Genomic DNA, 15,594 nt, shown 5'->3' with positions numbered 1-15,594 from the left:
CCTCTCAACTATCCTGTTCATTTTAACACTGGAACCACTTATCAGAACCATCAACCTCTCTCTAGATATCAAAGGCCTTACCGTTCACGGACGCGAATATAAACTTGCCGCTTACGCAGCGTCTTGCCCGGAAGTGACGTCTACATCCGGGCAAGACGCTCGGCGGTCTGCTGTGCTTTTGTTTACATTCCCTTGTGAGTAGATATTTTTATTTGAAATAAAATTGTGTTTTAAATACTACACTATGGCGGTATCTTTTGGTTTATCCTTCTGAGCCCGGTGACCATACACGAGGAAATTGGAGACATTTGTGTCATCCCCAAGACTCTGCTGTACAGCCATCTCCTGGATCATCCTCTGCTCCCTGATTGCCTTGGTGTTTTTTTCGCTGCTTAATCCCGCAGCGGGGAGGTAATTACCTAGCGATAGCACTACTGGCACGGATCACCACCAGAGGATCGTCCCACTTTTGGCACATTGCACTTTAAATTTATTGATCTATTTTTTTTGCTGCGATTTTTTTGTTGCATGTCTGCATCTTATTTGGGACACTTTAGTTTGACGCACTAATATCACTGTGTTTCACATATATGCTTTGTACCATATTGCATTCCACTGTTTACTGCTGCGATTCACTGATTTGTTTTGAATACTTTATGCACATGTTTTATGTATTTCTCATGTATGCAGTAATTTCTACCTATAGTTTGCACTAACGTCACCTTTTATTTTTAATTGCCCGTGCTGGTCCACATATTTTATGTCCACTTATTTATTACCTTTGTTGGTCCACATATTTCACATTCATTTATACCTGGTCACTATTTATAAGATTGTTCGTTATTTCTTCTGATTTTTTGGTTTAAAAGCGAGCGCACACACCCCCCCTTTTTTAATTTGGTCCATAGATTGAGAGTCCACTCATATAGTGATTGCTGCTGCTTTTGTTTTACCTTTCCCAATTTTGCATAGAGCGTGGAAGCTCACAGATATACAGAAAAGTTAAATGGACCTCAGATTGTGGAACAGGTCATCATAGACCACTACTTAAAGGCACTACCAAGTAAGTTTTAGCGTTGGGTCAGTCATTAGCCCTCAGATGATGGACTGACTGGTGGAGATGGTGAAACCTTACAGCATAGTAGAAGATCTACTTGGACCTAATGAGCCCTGTAACAGGACTCCTGTAAGTAATTAACCATTTGGGAGTATCTCACCAAAAATTATATTTTTGTTGCAGGGGATGCCTCAAATCTGACTTGTATCTTAGTGCAGACTTCTGGGAATATCAGTAAACAAATCACACAAGCAGGAAATTACATTTCTGAGGGTGTTCTGCACACCATCTGTGTGAAATCTATAGTGTGAATATTATAGTATAATTAATATAATTGCCATTTCTATGTTAACCACTTGGGTACCGCGCTATTGCAAAATGACGGCAATAGCGCGGACCCACATTTTCGGGACTACGTCTATTGACGTAGTCCCGGTTACGAGCGGCCTGCGCGCCCCCTGAGGGGCGCGCGCGGCGCGCTCTGTGATCGGCGAGTCCGTGAGACTCGCCTGATCACCGATCCGTGTAAGGGGTCGATCCCGACCCCTTATCACGTGATCAGCTGTCAGCCAATGACAGCTGATCATGTGATAAAACGGAGCCGGTAATCGGCTAGTATTCCTCCTCGCGCTGACAGCGCGAGGAGAAAAAAAAAAAGCCGATCGCCGGCGGCCGTGTTCGGGACATCAGTCCCGATCACGGCCAGCAATTTAAACGGACACCTGCCCCCTGCCAGTGCCCACCTGCCACCCGCAGTGCCATCCTGAAATAAAGTAAGTGCCCCCCTGTCAGTGCCACCCAGCAGTGCCCATAGTGCCCACAGTGCCACCCAGCAGTGTCCACAGTGCCACCCAGCAGTGCCCACAGTGCCACCCAGCAGTGCCACCCACAGTGCCACCCAAAATCTGCCTCAAAGGTGCTGCACCCCAGTGCCGCCCATCAGTGCCCAGCAGTGCCGCCCATCAGTGCCCAGCAGTGCCGCCCATCAGTGCCCAGCAGTGCCACCTATCAGAGCCACCTATCAGTGCCACCTATCAGTGCCCATCAGTCCCATCTATCTGTGGTACCTATCAGTGCCCATCCGTGCCACCCATCCGTGCCACTTATCCGTGCCACCCATCCGTGCCATCTTATCTGTGCCCATCTTTGCCCATCAGTGCCGCCTTATCTGTGCCCATCGGTGCCGCCTTATCTGTGCCTATTAGTGCCGCCTTAACTATGCCTATCAGTGCCCACCAGTGCAGCCTATCAGTGCCCACCAATGCAGCCCATCAGTGCCCACCAATGCAGCCCATCAGTGCCCACCAATGCAGCCTATCAGTGCCGCCTAATCAGCGCACTTCAATGAAGGAGAAAAATGACCCGTTTGCAAAATTTTATAACAAACTATTAAAACATGATTTTTTTTTTTTTTTTTTTTGCATCTTTTTTTGTTTGTTTAGCAAAAAATAAAACTCCGAGCTGCAACTAAATACCACCAAAAGAAAGCTCTATTTGTGGGAAAAAAATGATAAAAATTTCATTTGGGTACAGTGTTGTATGACCGCGCAATTGTCATTCAAAGTGCATCAGCGCTGAAAGCTGAAAATTGGTCTGGGACTGAGGGGGGTTTAAGTGCCCAGTAAGCAAGTGGTTAAGCATCATCCCATTATTTAGCCTAATTTCATATGGAATGCACCAAAACTAGAATAGTAAAGTACAGCAGACCCCTAACAAAAAGATTGAGAATACAAAGTACTGTACATGACTGGTACACTTAGGTTGGTCATACAGGTTCAATTTTCTTGTACAATTTTCCTTTAGCTTTACCAAAAAACATATAGTATGAGGTCAAAACTAAACAACATGCAATTGTATCCAATTAGGCAGTCTCTTGAACTACATAGTTTAAGGTACTAAATCTAATGGAAAATTGTACAAGAAAATTAAACATGTATGGCCAGCCTTATGCTGGCCATACACGCACAGAATTTTGGCCCTTTGCAGACTGAACAATTATTCGTCAGTCAAAAGCGAATTGGCCACTAACTGACAGAACAAACTTGTGTACATTGTTTCCATGTTCGTGGTGATCATTTGATAACAATAAAAACTTATATAAATTATACAAGACAGAATATTATTTTATTTTTGATTATAACATACACGTTGAACGGATTTTGTTGTCGGAAAACTTTAGATCCGGCTCTCAAACTTTGTGTGTCGGAAATTCCGATGGAAAAGGTCAGATGGAGCCCACACACAATCGGATTTTCCGACAACAAGATCCAATCGCACATTTTCCATCAAAAAGTCCAACCGTGTGCACAGGGCATAAGACCTAAGAGCGCCTCAATGTGGCCCCTACCAAAACAGACCATCCAGGTACAATTTCACCATCAAATTTGCATAGTCCTCCCCTTTACCTCTGCCGGGTTATACCACCCACCCCCCCCCCCCCCCCCCCCCATATCAAATTTTTTGAAAAAAATCTTGTGCAGTTTGTTAGATCTTTGTTAGATGAGGTTAGATCAACCGTTGTTTACGTTAGATCTCACGCAGAAGAAGAAATAGTAATAGTTATTTGCTGGGGGGGCTAACCCATCATCAGCCCCCCTTATCAACAAAATTGACCAAACAGTTAGCTATTTTGGAAGCTATTTGTTAGATCCAGTAAGATCAAGTGGTTTTATCGTTAGTGTATGTGGCCCTGCCTCCTTTCTTAAGCAGGCAATACATTTTGAAAAAAATAATCACGTTTAATAATTTGTTATAAAATTTTGCAAACAGGTAATTTTTCTACTTCATTGATATGCACTGATAGGCTGCACTGGTGGGAACTGATAGGCTGCACTGGTGGGCACTGATAGGCTGCACTGGTGGGCACTGATAGGTTGCACTGGTGGGCACTGATAGGTTGCAATGGTGGGAACTGATAGGCTGCACTGGTGGGCACTGACAGGTGGCACTTGTGGGCACTGAAAGGCTGCACTGGTGGGCACTGATAGGCTGCACTGGTGGGCACTGATAGGCACAGATAAGGTGGCACTGATGGGCACAGATAAGGCGCCCTGATGGGTGGCACAGATGGGTGGCGCAGATGGGTGGCACTGATAGGTACCATGGATAGATGGCACTGATGGGCACTGATAGGTGGCACTGATGTCTGGCACTGTTGTTGAGGCACTGATTGTGGGCACGGATAGGTGGCACTGTGGACACTGATGGGTGGCACTGTGAGCACTGATGGGTGGCGCTGGTGGGCACTGGTAGGTGGCACTGTTGCCTATTGCTAGGTGGCACTGGCAGGGGGCACAGGTGGGCACTGATACATTTTGGCTGCAGCTCGCCGTGATCGGGACTGATGTCACTTTCACAGCCCCCAGTGATCTGCTTTTTTTTTCTCCTCATGCTGTCAGCGCGAGGAGGAAAAATAGCCGATTACTGGCTCTGTTGACATCACATAATCAGCTGTTATTGGCTGACACCTGATCACGTGGTAAGGGGTTGGGATTGACGCCTTACTCCGATCTGTGATCCAGTGAGTCTCATAGACTCGCTGATCACAGAGCACACTGCGCACGCCCTGCAGGGGGCGTGCAGACTGCCCGGGCACGGGACTACGCAATAGACGGCAAAGCAGGTCCGTGCTGTATCCGTCATTTGGTTATAGCGTGGATCTCAAGTGGTTAAGGCTACTTTCACACTGGGGTGAGCGGGAGCCGGCGGTAAAGCGGCGCTATGTTTAGCGCCACTTTATCGTAGTTTTAGCGGCGCTATTCGGTCAAAACCGCCGCCCGCTAGCGCCCGAGAAAGGGTTAAAAACACTGCAAGGAACTGTACCGGCGGTGTAGCCGCGCTGCCCCATTGATTTGAATGGGCAGGAGCGGTGTATACACCGCTCCTTCACCACTCCAAAGATGCTGCTAGCAGGACTTTTTTGAGCGTCCAGCCAGCGTACCGCTCCAGTGTGGAAGCCCTCGGGGCCTTCACATTGGAGAGACAGCAGCGGCTCTTTCAGGGCGCTATTTTTAGCGCTGTAGCGCCTGCAAAGCGCCCCAGTGTGGAAGGGGTCTTATAAAGGTTTTATGAACTTGTCACACCATGCTTGTGTGTTTTTCTCTTTCTTTCTGATGTGGACAGGCACCATATCATATCACCTGAGAGCAGAAAGATCAGTGGACTACATGAGCGCTCATCAGCACCCTCACAGAACTACAAGCCATCAGCTGCAATGACTGATATCACTTGTAGTCTATTTATTCACAGAAAACTGAATGAATGACCCCCCCGCCCCCGTGTGGGTGGAACCCCCACATGGCCGTGATGTTTTAAAAATTGTGACAGCGAGTGTGGGGAGAATAGTCAGCTGTCACAGAGTGGGAAGTGTTGGCGGCAGGAGGTGGGTACATAGGAACATGTTATACCCTCAATATGTATCATGCTCCTAAAGGTGACCTTATCCTTTAATATATAAAAAAACACTATACTGTATGTTTATGTTTTGCACTATGAAATGTGTATGAAAAAAGGACCTTACCACCTCCAAGGTCAGGATCTCTTATTGGGGGGGGGGTCATTGCAGTTGGCCTTTAGCGGTTCGGCACTGTGACACTTTAACTGACAATTGCGCGGCACCCAAACAAAATTGACGTCCTCTTTTTCTCAGAAATAGAGCTTTCTTTTGGTGGTATTTGATCACCTTTGAGGTTTTTATTTTTTGCGCTATATAAAAAAATAGAGCGACAATTTTGAAAAAAACGCATTATTTTTTACTATAATAAATATCCCCCGAAAATGTATAAAAAAAGTTTTTTCTCCTCAGTTTAGGCCGATACGTATTCTTCTACATACTTTTGGTAAAAAAAATTGCAATAAGCGATTATTGATTGGTTTGCGCAAAAGTTATAGCGTTTACAAAATAGGGGATAGTTTTATGGCATTTTTATTAATATATATATTTTTTAATAGTAATGGCGGGGATCAGCGATTTTTATTGTGCGACATTATGGCGGGCGCATCGGAAATTTTTGACACATTTTTGGGACCATTGTCATTTATACAGCAATCGGTGCTATACAAATGCACTGATTCCTGTGTAAATTACACTGGCAGTGAAGAGGTTAACCAGGAGGTGGCAGTGTAGGGTTTAAAGCGGTTGTAAAGGTAAACATTTTTTCACCTTAATACATTCTATGCATTAAGATGAAAAACATCCGACAATGCCAGCCCCCAATGCCCCCCCGTTTTTACTCACCTGACCACCTGTTTGCACAGGGGTCCATGCCATAAGGTGAGAGTGATTAGTTAGCCCGGAGGTGGAGGGGTTGTCACGCTACTGTGGAAAAAAAAAAAGACTTACGTCAGTGCTACAGTTTGAATTTAAAAACGTATTTGTGTGAACTGTGAAGTTAAGTCATGGATTGTGGAAACTAACTAGTGTCAGGTGATTGTATATAGTGTATACCACATTTACCACTGACTAATGCAGAGTTGCAATGCAAGGAGATCAGCTAAAAGTAGTTGGATCTGTATGTGCGTTATAATTAAAAAAAATATATAATATAATGTACAATGTGTGTGTATCTGTAATCTAATTGCGGGGTAGTGAGCTTCGGCGGGTCACAGAAGCGCAGAGCGGCTCTATAATGAAGGTATTTGGTACAATTATATTACAGAAACACACACATTGTACATTATGTGACATTGTGTGTACAGGTGTGGGGGGACCTGTATGTGTACAATGGGGTCAAGAGCTGGGTGTGTGTGTACAGATGTGTGGGGGCTCACATATACAGATGTGAGGGGGGCTGAGTGTGTAGGGGGGGCAGATTGTGTACAGGTGTGGAGGAGGACCTGTATGTGTACAAGTGTGGGGGGGACCTGTATGTGTACAGGTGTGAGGGGACCTGTATGTGTACAGGTGTGGGGGGGACCTGTATGTGTACAGGTGTGGGGGGGACCTGTATGTGTACAGGTGTGAGGGGACCTGTATGTGTACAGGTGTGGGGGGGACCTGTATGTGTACAAGCGTGGGGGGACCTGTATGTGTACAGGTGTGGGGGGGACCTGTATGTGTACAAGTGTGGGGGGACCTGTATGTGTGCAGGTGTGGGGGGACCTGTATGTGTGCAGGTGTGGGGAGGACCTGTATGTGTACAGGTATGGGGGGGCCTGTATGTGTACAGGCGTGGGGGGGCCTGTATGTGTACAGGTGTGGGGGGACCTGTATTTGTACAGGTGTGGGGGGACCTGTATGTGTACAGGTGTGGGGGTACCTATATGTGTACAAGGGGGGCAGGAGCGGTGTGTGTGTGTGTGTGTGTGTGTGTGTACAGATGTGTGGGGTCTCACATATACAGATGTGAGGGGGGCTGAATGGGTAGGAGGGGCAGATTGTGTACAGGTGTGGGGGGGGTCCTGTATGTGTACAGGTGTGGGGGGTCCTGTATGTGTACAGGTGTGGTGGGACCTGTATGTGTACAGGTTTGGGGGGGCTGTATGTGTAGAGGTGTGGGGGAGGACCTGTATGTGTACAGGTTTGGGGGGGCTGTATGTGTACAGGTGTGGGGGGCCTGTATGTGTACAGGTGTGGGGAGGACCTGTATGTGTACAGGTGCGGGGGGGACCTGTATGTGTACAGGTGCGGGGGGACCTGTATGTGTACAGGTGCGGGGGTTATGTATGTGTACAGGTGTGGGGGGACCTGTGTGTGTACAGGTGCGGGGGGACCTGTATGTGTACAGGTGCGGGGGTTATGTATGTGTACAGGTGTGGGGGGGTCCTGTATGTGTACAGGTGTGGGGGGTCCTGTATGTGTACAGGTGTGGGTGGACCTGTATGTGTACAGTGTGGGGGGGACATGTATGTGTACAGGTGTGGGGGGTCCGGTATGTGTACAGGTGTTGGGGGTCCGGTATGTGTACAGGTGTGGGGGACCTGTGTGTGTATGGGGGGGACGCAGTTTGGCATCTTCACCTTGGGCGCAGAATGACCTTGTCCCAGTCCATTCAAGGTTCTCATTTTTAACTGAAGCCCTGATGAAGTGTGTTCCTTTGACCCCCGAAATGTGTTGGCTTTCTTTTAGCATAATACCAATAAATGACATTTGACTCTTTTATCTTTTTGTCTGGCACTCCTTCAATATATGCATGTTTTTCTTGTTTGTTTTTTCTAGCTTCTAGGACTGGATAGTGCACCAAGTGGTACTTACATTTAGAGCAGTAGGCACCCAAGCACGAATGCTCGGTAGGTAGACTACATGCATTTAAAAGCATTTGTCCCTGAGTGCCTACTGCCCTAAATGTAAATTCCCCTAGGTGCACCACCCAGCCCTGTCCAGTCATAGCAGTTGTCAGCCTCCAATAGAGTTTCAGTGGGGGTTAACAGCGTACTTGTGTCCTCTGCCCACAGCTAAAGGCTGGCGCCTCATACACCCGAGCTAAATGCCCATTGTGCATGAGGTCTTCGCTAGTTGTATAAAGCAATGCAGTTTTCGGCTGGTAATCCTGGTAACTCATCTGCACTTCTCGGAAAATGAACCTCAACTGCTTCAAATGGGGACACTTGTGGTCTGTTCACTGCAATGCACAGAATGGTACTTGAGCTTGTGGTTAATACTACAAAAAAACTTTCGTCTTCGAACATTTTCACTAGCGTGTAAAATGTGTCCATGTTCTGTTTTTTTTTTTTTTTTTACAATTATGTGAATATATTTGGTTTCCCACAGAGGTAATAAAAAAAAAAACAGAAACATTTAAACCATGGATTTGTACTAATGATATACTTCTAATTTCATGATTGTTAATGTATATAAATTAATAGTGGTGTACCGTAGTGAACGAATCCTATTGATTTGCCTTAATGTTTTGCTTGCAGAAGGATGTGATCTGCAGACTAGGGTTGAGATTCAAGTTTGGGTCAAAATAGCATTCGACTTGAACTTTACATGTTCAAGAAAACGGCAAATGAGGTCGTTCCTCACTGAGTCAACAACCAATTGCCAACAATGTGTTTTATTTACTTTTAACTGTGGTCGGGGGGCATAGTATAGTCAATAATGGGGAGTTTGCATATGTAGCACCCTTGCCTTTATCAGGGGCTACTAGTGTGCTAGGTAGTAACTAACCCGGCTAATTTGTAGTGTTTGCGATCATTTGGGTTTTCTCCTGAGCCTGGTTTAAATGTGTTTCTTCCCTTCTGCCAATAGGTGGCACTGTTGCCTTTTTTGCATTCGTGTGATGAGCTGCAGTGTGACTGAATTATGAATATACACATCTCATTCAGCCAATCAGTAGAAGTTTTGGAGGAAGTCGGCTTTCCCATCAGCCTTTTGTCACTGTAGGTCAGGGGCATTGCTAGGTCTACAAAAGATTTGGGGCTAGAGCCCATAGCAGCATAGTAAAAGTCATACGCTTGGGTGGGCATACATGTGTATATACAGTAATATACAGTGTGTGTGTATATATCCCCAGAGAGTCCCCCCTTACATCAGGATCCCCAGAGAGCCTCCACCTTACTTCAGGGTCCCCAGAGAGCCTCCACCTTACATCAGGGTCCCCAGAGAGCCTCCCCCTTGCGTCAGGGTTCCCAGAGAGCCTCCCCCTTGCGTCAGGGTTCCCAGAGAGCCCCCCTTACATTGGGTTCCCCAGAGAACCTCCCTCTTAAATCAGGGTGCCCAGAGAGTCTGCCCCTTAAAATCAGGGTCCCCAAAGAGCCTCCCTTACATTGGGTTCCCCAGAGAACCTCCCTCTTAAATCAGGATGCCCAGAGAGTCTGCCCCTTAAAATCAGGGTCCCCAGAGAGCCTCCCCCTTAAATCAGGTTCCCCAGAGAGCCTCCCCCTTAAATCAGGGTCCCCAGAGAGCCTTCCCCTTAAAATCAGGGTCCCCACAGAGCCTCCCCTTCAAATCAGGGTCCCAAAGTGCCTCCCCTTGGGGACCCCTGCAGAGACTCAGGACTATGGGCCCCAAATTCAGGGCTATAGCCCCAAAAACCACCCCCTAGGGATGCCACTGCTGTAGGTTTGGGTTGGAGTAGATAGGGACAGCTAACAAAGAGATTTCAGGGAGAGATAGTGACTGCTGTATAGTACTATACACTAGGTATAAAAACTGAGCCGCGCTTAAACATTTAGTGAAGCATACTATTCATACGCATATCAATAAAATAATAATAAAAAAGTCCTCATTTAACAGTAAATTTTCACAACAGAGGATGAGCATAAAATTAAGCAGAGTCTCGTGAGTTGAAGAGAGGTAGGTACAGGGCTAAGGATGGTGCAAAGATAGAAACCTTACATAATAAGATCCTTAATTCACAGTTCATATGGTATTCCAGTTATTCCAAGTCCCATATAACACCAACACTGCATGTGACCATCACCCAAAGAACAATGTCTGCTTACCAGATAGAACTGACCTACAAGAGGTCAAAAAGCGCCTGTGGCTGTTTTACCCCGCCAGGGCCTTTGGACTGCTCAGTACACCAGGATCCTGCAGACACTCTCTCTCGTTTTCATATACTCACGGATGTCCCACTAGAAAAAATATGCTCCACATAGTGTAAGATCCAACAACATTTATTTGTGGTAAATTTGTTTAAAATTGGAAGAGCGTCTTCGTTATATATACACAGAAAAATACCGGCCGGTACAGGTGGCTTAAAATGCCCGCAATTCCAGGACTCCGCGATGATGTCAGTACGTCATCCGCCCTACTAGTTTCGTCACAGATTGACGTTGTCCTGGGGCAACTATAGTGCTATACACTGCTATACAGTGCTATTTAAAGTGGTGTATTGGGGCACTGCTATATCATGGTGAATTGCATTGTGGTGGGCAGCAAAGAGTGGCGTGTAGCCCCATGTAGATTTACTGTGCTGCGTGGAGTTCCATTACTGCTAATTGCATTGTGGTGGGTTGCATATTATTGTCTACCACCCTATGGGGTTGATTTACTGACACCGGAGAGTGCAAAATCTGGTACAACTCTGCATAGAAACCAATAGAGGTTATTGGCTACAATACGCAACTGCACTAGATTTTGCACCAGTTTTAGTGAATAGACCTAACAATCCTTCTTAGGACTACCTTTGTGTGTGCCATTGACAAATTTCGCTGTTCTTTAGCTGCTTTTTGGGAGTGAGTTTTTTTTCTTTTCTGCTGGCAATTTACTGCACCTAATCGCCAAATTGTGAAGTGCCCCAAAGAACCACATCTCAAATCCCCTCATTCCCATGGGTACTAAAAAAAAATAAGGTCATAAGGTCTGGTAGGCCTACAGAGAGATGAAGAGGTTCTTCATGCATGGCCTGTAGGAGGTGAGTAGTTTCTGCAACTGAAGGCCAAAGTTTTGGTCGGGCCACATTATTGGGCAGGGAAATGTGGATGTGATTTACGTAATAAGACCTCCAAAATATTGTAGAAATGCTATCTATTCTTCTATTTCAATTGCCAAAATATTAACTTTTTTTTTCATCCTTCAACAATATATATGATTTAGCCAAGAGGGTCTAATGCCTCGTACAAACGACGGACTTGGTCTGGCGGACAATCCGACTGACTTTGCAGCTGAGGTCCGCCGGAATTTCAAACGAACGGACTTTGCCACACATGATCACTCCAAAAGTCCGGCGGATTCGAACGTGATGACGTAGAATAAGGAAGTTCATAGCCAGTAGCCAATAGCTGCCCTAGCGGCGGTTTTAGTCCGTCGGACTAGCACACAGACGACCGGATTTTTTAACCGGACTCAAGTCCGTCGGAAAGATTTGAAGCAAGTTTTATTTCTAGGTCCACCGGACTTTTGGGAAGAAAAAGTCTACTGGAGCCCAAACATGATCGAATTGTCCGACGGATTCCAGTCCGCCGGACCAAGTCCATCGAAAAGTCCAGTTGTGTGTACGCGGCATAACAGAAATGGTAGAAATATTACGTATGCAGTATGCAATTTATTCCTTCCATTTGATAGATAGTGTAGGGAAAAAAATTTTTATTGTGTATATTAGACCTAAACAGTTGCATTTGTTTTGTCAATTTTAAAATGCAATGAATTGCAGAAATGCTGTCTAAGTAGTCTGTACAATACCGTCGGGGGGCTTATTTAATAAGGGGGCCCCCCACCCTATGTGAATGAGTATGGGGTACAATGTACCCATTCACCTGTGAAAAAAAGTAAAAAGAAAAACACAACACACAAGGGTTAAAATAGTTTATTGCACAGCTCCGGGGGTCTTCTTCCGTCTTCGGGGGTCTTCTCACCGGACTCCTCCGCTATCTTCTGCTCTTATACTAGCTCTTTCACTAGTGGAGGAGCCCGGCTTTCTTCTTCGCCGCCGCCGCCCTCCTCTTCCGACTTCGGGGGTCTTGTCCCCCTCTTTGGGGGTCTTGTCCCCCCTCTTCGGTTCTTCTTGCCGGGCCACAGCTCCTTCTTCTAGCTCTTTTACAAGCGGTGGCCCGGTCTTCTGTCACCGCTGTCTTCTGGCCTTCTGTTCTTCTCTTCTGGAGATGTTACCTCATCGCTCTCTCCGGTCACAATGACAGGGACGCGGCATGCGGCGACTTATATAGGGACATCACCGGATGATGTCCCCGCTTATTATGATGTCACAGTCCCAGCATCATGATACATTAGTGTGATGGTCAGTGGGAAGAATGGTCCTTACGCTTGTAGTCATTGGGAAGATCAATGGTGTCGGTGGGAACTTATCTGAGAGGCAGAAATTGCCCAATGCTGAAGGAACCCCTAGCAACTTCTGGAGGAACCCTAGTTGAGAATCACTGCTCTAGGTCCTGGTGCCAAATGCATGTGGCCCTTTGGCACTTTTGGTGTGGCATTTGGGGCCCTGCAGCCATTACTCTTTTTCTTCAGTCTATGGCTCCTGAAGCATGTCCCCCTAATCTCCAAAAACTCCTATAGCATGTTCTCTGACCATCTCTTGTGTCATGTCCTTAGCATTTGACCATATCCTGTTGTGTCTCTGCTGTCTTCAACACCGAATGTTCACAGAATATCATAAGTGGCTCCCTAGTAATCACCATGATCGTTAACCAGTTCCAGAGACAAATATCATATCCGCATTCTGCAATATACACTAGTAGAAAATGGGAATGAATGGGAGGAGAGACTCCCTCCCATAGAACAGGTAGGACTTTTTCGGGTGTGAGGTTGTCACTGAGGTGAGTTTTTTTTATTGTACAAACATGAATAAAAACATCATAAGAACATATAGATATGTGAATATCAAAAGGCTAAAATGTGATGCGAGTGCTCATACAGAAAGTGGCCAACGGTGGCAGTAATGAGCCCGATGTGAGCTCAATACGCTCTTCTTTTGTGCATTCATATAGAAAGCTGGCCCCTCCCACCCCTGCCTTCTCCCGGCCCCGCCTGGATTAGAAGAGCTACTAGCCAGCATCTGCATGAGCCCTCAATAAGAAGTTCATATCTTGAGAAAAGCCTAACTACAAGTCCATTCAAGGTTCTCATTTTTAACTGAAACCCTGATGAAGAGGGAATCCCTTTGACTCCCGAAACGCATTGGCTCTCTTTTAGCATAATACCAGTAAGTTAAATTGGACTGTTATCTTTTTGGTCTGGTGCTCCATCCATGTAGGCATGTTTTATTTAGTAACCTGCTAGAGTACCCACTGAGTAGCCTTGTCTGTTGTGACCAGCCTAACCTGAGCCAGTGGGCTCTTCAAACGTTTTTGCCCTCTCACTACTTCATAAAAACTTCTAATAGCCTGAAGCTCTAAAAGACCAAAAAAAGGAGAAACTCCAAAATATGGAAGGAAAAAAGAAGGAGAGAAATAAAGGAGAGGCTCTATGGTGTAGTATTGTGCATGTATCAAGTGGTACCAGAAATGAAGATCTTAGAATTGTAACGGTACTGAAATATGATGGGTTGCTTAAAGTGTTACTAAACCCAGGACCCTGCATTCACTATATCTATGTCTCCCACAGTACACAGAACATGGAAATGCAATTGTTTTAGTAAATATGAACTGCTAAATACTTTTTCTTGTCAGCAGTATATAGCAGTCTTCTGATTTCTATCAGTGTCTGGTTAAAGCTTGTAGAAGGAGTTTTCATTCTCCTCTGACTGTCCTATGAGGCTGCAGGACCATGACCTTCTGTTTGGACAGTGCTAATTGGCCCTGTGCTGATCCCATGCACCCACCTAAGAAAAAAAAAAAGAAGCTTTCTAGCAATGCACACCAAACTGAGCATGTGCAGAGTGACTTAAAAGGCTGTGCTTTATCAGAGGATGGATTTGGAGACATTGGAAGAAGGGGAGAATCAGAGGAGACATGATCAAACAGCCTTTTTACACAATGCAGAGGATTAACCTCTTAGGTTCCACAGTGGGTATAACCAGCATGCTTTACTGCATATACACACTGATTTTACTGATGTGGGTTTAGTAACACTTTAAAGAGTAACTTCACTTTTGTTGAGAGAAAAAAGGAGAACAATAGAGAACAAAGAGAGGGAAAAAAAAACAATCTAGGTGATCTATGTACATTGAGCACTGCCCTATCCAGTTGTGTGACAATAGCAAATTTATTATTTGCTATTGTCTTCCTGATTCTCCTCCCGGCCAATCAGGAAGCATGTCCTGAGACCCGATTGGCCAGGGGGTCTTACGACTCCCGACCAATCGGGTCTCAGAGCCCATTTACTTTTCTACCGGGTGGAGAAGCCCCATCTCTTCCCGAATCCTCCTTGAGTGAGGAGCAGCAGCCCCCCTTGTCATCTTCCTCCTCACGGTAATGCCTCTAAACCCCTGCCTTCCCATCAGACTCCCACAAGCGCACGGGGGGGGGGGGGGGGGGGTTATTGTTTGTGGTGGTAAGAGCGAGGGAGGCAGGTTTTTTTTTTTTTTTGCAGCCCCCCCAAAATATTGAGCACCAGCCACCACTGTTCCACATGCTTCTACTACTGGACATTATTTAACATGGAAAGAATGAGTTTGGGTTGAACATTCAGCCTAAACCCAACCTCTATGCAATTTGGTGAATGGGTAAACAAATCAGCTATATTTGTGCACTTCGCCCATACAAATCCCCGGCTAATGTGGCTAGAAGTCTGTCATTTAGTGGTGAAAGCACTACCACTATTCATTGACATGGCAGTTCTCACCTGGTGTCATGTTGACCATTTATGGTCATGACCATACTTGACCACTGATGCCACCAAGGATCCTGTAGATCTTGTAGAGTTGATATTTCTGCCAGTGTTGGATCTCCAGTCCTCGCTGCATGCTGTGGTTCTTCCTGCAGGCCCCTTCGTTACTTCGCCTTCTCCTGAAAAAGCGGTCACCACGTTGATAAACCCATTGCAGGTGGCCCTAACCATAACACAATGACCCTGCAGTGCTGAGGTCTTGGGTTGCTTTACCACCATAAACAAATTTAGTTGGGTTAATGCTATTTTGCTGTGGGTTCTCCAATTTCCTTTTATGTAAGCCAAACACATATTAGTAGAATGAACGTCTGCTTTCATAAAAACTGGCCCTAGATGTATCTGTATGATTGTGGTAGGGGAAGTAAAATGT

Source organism: Lithobates pipiens, unplaced genomic scaffold (genome assembly GCF_037356315.1).
Source record: "Lithobates pipiens isolate NorthernLeopardFrog02 unplaced genomic scaffold, aLitPip1_a1.2 Scaffold_83, whole genome shotgun sequence".
In the NCBI taxonomy this organism is placed as follows: domain Eukaryota; kingdom Metazoa; phylum Chordata; class Amphibia; order Anura; family Ranidae; genus Lithobates; species Lithobates pipiens.
This window is presented reverse-complemented; position numbering follows the sequence as displayed.